Genomic DNA, 3,831 nt, shown 5'->3' on the forward strand with positions numbered 1-3,831 from the left:
AGCCTGGGTCAGATGTCCACTGTGCTCTCATCTGTGTGGTCAGAGATGGGACAGAGCAAAGGGGCAGGGCAGGGTCACTGCCACAAACTGGTTACAGGTGCCTATCCCTGTGTGTGGAAGCTTGGACCTCAGAAGAGGGAGGTGTCAGTTGGCTGGATTCCCCAAGTACACTCTGTACCAGTCTTAAAAGACAGAAAGAACAGAGTCTTCTGAAAAGCCAGAGTCTGGCTGAAGAGGGTGTCATGTGATTACACATGTGAGGTGGTCCTAGGATAGCTCCACCTAAGAAGCTCACTATCCAAGAGCCATGTCTAGTCATCTGCCTGCTGAGTTCTGAGGACACAGAGCGAGTTCTAACTAGGAATAGGCAACACATGAAAGAAAAGAATTCATAACAGCTTGACGCCCTCCAGGCTGAACCCAGCGATTTTATTTTTACTTGTTCAGGAGGGGGAAAAAGTCATCGCTGATTTCACAATTACTTCATTCTGGAGAACTTGTGAAAAAATGACTTCAAGTGTAAAATATTGTCTTCTAAAGAATTAACTTAATAGATGATTTGGATTCAATTATTGGCTCACTACTAAAATTTGCTGGGAAAAGCGCAGGCAATATTTTATGACTGTCACATGATGCAGGGATTGTGAAATTAGTTATTAATGACTTATGAGAAAGACACTTAAAAAACGTCAACTGGGGGCTTCCCTGGTGGCGCAGTGGTTGAGAGTCCGCCTGCCGATGCAGGGGACGCGGGTTCGTGCCCCGGTCCGGGGGGATTCCACGTGCCGCGGAGCGGCTGGGCCCGTGAGCCGTGGCTGCTGGGCCTGCGCGTCCGGAGCCTGTGATCCGCGGTGGGAGAGGCCACAACAGTGAGAGGCCCGCGTACCGCAAAAAAACCCCAACCCCCCCCCCCCCAAAACCCAGAATGAACTGCAGGCAGTTTATTACCATTACTTTCCACCTATAACCTGCTTGCTAGTTGAAGAGGAAATTTGTTGAAGCCCGCTGGGTTCTCTTTGGAGGTGAACATGATATACCTTCATTAGCCCTTTTAAAGTTATTGCAGGAGCTGCCATCTAAATTCACTTTAAATGACATTTGCTCTTTCTTCTTGAAATACTTATTGGGTGTCTACTCCATGCCCAGCACCGTTGGGGCCTGTGGGGGGGAGGAGAGCTCCCTAAAACGTGCTCTATGCTCACCTAGAGCCTTGAACGTAAGGGATGGTCCATAAAGCAATGGTGTGAGAGCACCTTCCAGAATGGGGAAGCTGTCAAACTGAATGGCTGACACAAGGGGGTGTCTGATGGCGCATCTGTCCCACAAGGAGGGATGTGGGGACAGAGAGCATCCCTGCCAGAGCAGCAGCGTGGGAGGGCCAGATTCTGCACATCATTCCAAGAGCAGTGTGCAGGGGTGGCTCATTCCTTCCACAAATACTACATTAGTTCTGCCGTATGCCAGGAGAACTCCATGTGGATCCAGGTGCTTGAGGCACAACGCAGACCAATGCCTTATGCAACTTTGTGTGTGTGTGTGTGTGTGTGTGTGTGTGTGTTGGGGTGAGAGGAGATGCCAATCATCAATAAATGTTTTTTTAAAAAAATTATTGGAGTATAGTTGATTTACAATGTTGTGTTACTTTCAGGTGTACAGCAAAGGGAATCAGTTATATATATATATAACCTCTTTTTTGATTCTTTTCCCATATAGGTTATTACAGAGTATTGAATAGAGATCCCCGTGCTATACAGTAGGTCCTTGTTAGTCATCTATTTTATATATAGTAGTGAGTATATGTTAATCCCAATCTCCTAATTAATAAATGTTTAATAAGTAAATAATGTAGTATATAAGAAGATAAGTGGTATAGAAAAAAGAAATACAGTGAGGTAAGGGGGATTGGAGGTGTGGACAGGAGTAGGTAGGGTAGCCAGGGTGGGGCTCCCTGGGACATGAGAGCTGAGTCAAAATTTCCAGTCCTTGGCTCACTGGTGACATTGATGAGAACAGTTTCGGAGGAGGGTGGGGACGAAAGCGTGGTTGGAGAGGGTTCAGAAAAGGAATGGCCTGGATCAAGTAGAGGGTCACCACTAGCGTCCCCCCAGAGTTTGCTGGGGAACCCAGAACAGGTGCCAGTAATCCAGAAGCAAGGGAGGTCCTTGGAAGTCACAAGTCAGGGCTGCAGACAGAGGGGTCAACCAGGTAATCCTGCCAGACCCCAGACTTGTTTTCCTTGAGCCAGCTGGGCTGGGTGGGTGCCCACTGCTTAGCTGCTTGCAGGCCCAAGAACTGCTCTTGGGCAGACCAGTGGGGGCGGGAAAGGGGGAGACAGCTGTGTGGTAGTCCTGGGCCATATGGAGCTCTTGGGCAAAGCACACGATGATTTTTATGACTCAGTCTTTGCTTGACATTCCCATCTCATTTCTCTCCTTCCTTCATTTCCTCCCTCTTCCTGTACCTTGAATGCTGAACTTTCAGCTTGGGGTTTCCTGTTGCTTCAATGGCTTCACACCTCTGGGCTTTCACTTACTCTACTAGACTCTCTCCCACTATCTCTGTCCGACTGATTCCTACACAGCCTTTTAGACTCAGCTCAGGTGCCACCTCTTCCAGGAAGTCCTCCATGATCATTTAACAACCAGCATCTCTCTTCTCCATAGCACTCCCCTCACTGGGTTCAAATGATCTCGTTATCGGTGTGTCTGCTACACCAGATGCCAAGCTCCTTGTGGGCAGTGACTCTTGCCCTATCCGTTTCTGTCCCTGGTGCACAAGGCTGACACAGAGCAGGCCCTCACATGGTTTTGGCTGGGAACTGCAAAGATCCTTACACTCAAGGTAGGATATGGATAAGCAGACAGGCATGGGGATGAGCAGTAACTCGGTAATGCAGTGATGGGGTGTGTGTCGGGTGTGTGTGGGAGCCTGAGAGCGGGCCTGGCTGAAGGCTTGAGTTGGGAAAGTTAGGGATGGTGACAGCTCAGTGGGTGCCGACCACATCAGAGGAGGCAGCAGGTGTGTGTGTGTATGTGTGTGTGTGTGTATGTGTACATGTGTGCACACATGCATGTGGCAGTCGAGGAGAGCAATTATGAACATCAAATCTAGCTAATTTACATGGATAAGTGCAGCCAGTGAGGCTTGGCATGCAGGTCTGACTTATTTAGGGCAAGAGGGGATCGGCAGGGGGCTCGCATTAGGTGAGTGAGCGACAGCCTGGCCATTCTTTTTTTTTTTTTATACATCTTTATTGGAGTATAATTGGTTTACAATGGTGTGTTAGTTTCTGCTTTATAACAAAGTGAATCAGTTATACATATACGTATGTTCCCATATCTCTTCCCTCTTGTGTCTCCCTCCCTCCCACCCTCCCTATCCAATCCTGCTGTCAACCCCAGGTAAAGCCTGGTTACTCCGTTTAGTGCCGGGGAAGGAAGCATCAGGGTGATTTCAGAAGAGTTTTCTGACCTCTCGCCTTTTGGTCTTTCTGGAACCCTGGGGGACTAATCTTTAACAAATAAGCTTGATTGCTTTAAATTTCTAATTATAAAGATGAAATATGTTCCATATAGAACGTTTGAAAAATATAGAATGATATAAAGACAAAAATTAACATAACTCCAATCCTGCCACTCAGATGATCACTATTAACATTTTAAAGAATTCCTTTGTCTTTTTTTCTATGCATAAATACATTTAAAAAGAACAGAATTCCTTACTTATTACTTTAACCAGTCTGTGTTCTGACTTTTAAAAATTTAAGATTATATTTTGAGACTTTTCCTATGCCATTGATCTTAAATGGCTATAATAATCTACTTTGTGGAC

Source organism: Phocoena phocoena, chromosome 6 (genome assembly GCF_963924675.1).
Source record: "Phocoena phocoena chromosome 6, mPhoPho1.1, whole genome shotgun sequence".
NCBI lineage: Eukaryota > Metazoa > Chordata > Mammalia > Artiodactyla > Phocoenidae > Phocoena > Phocoena phocoena.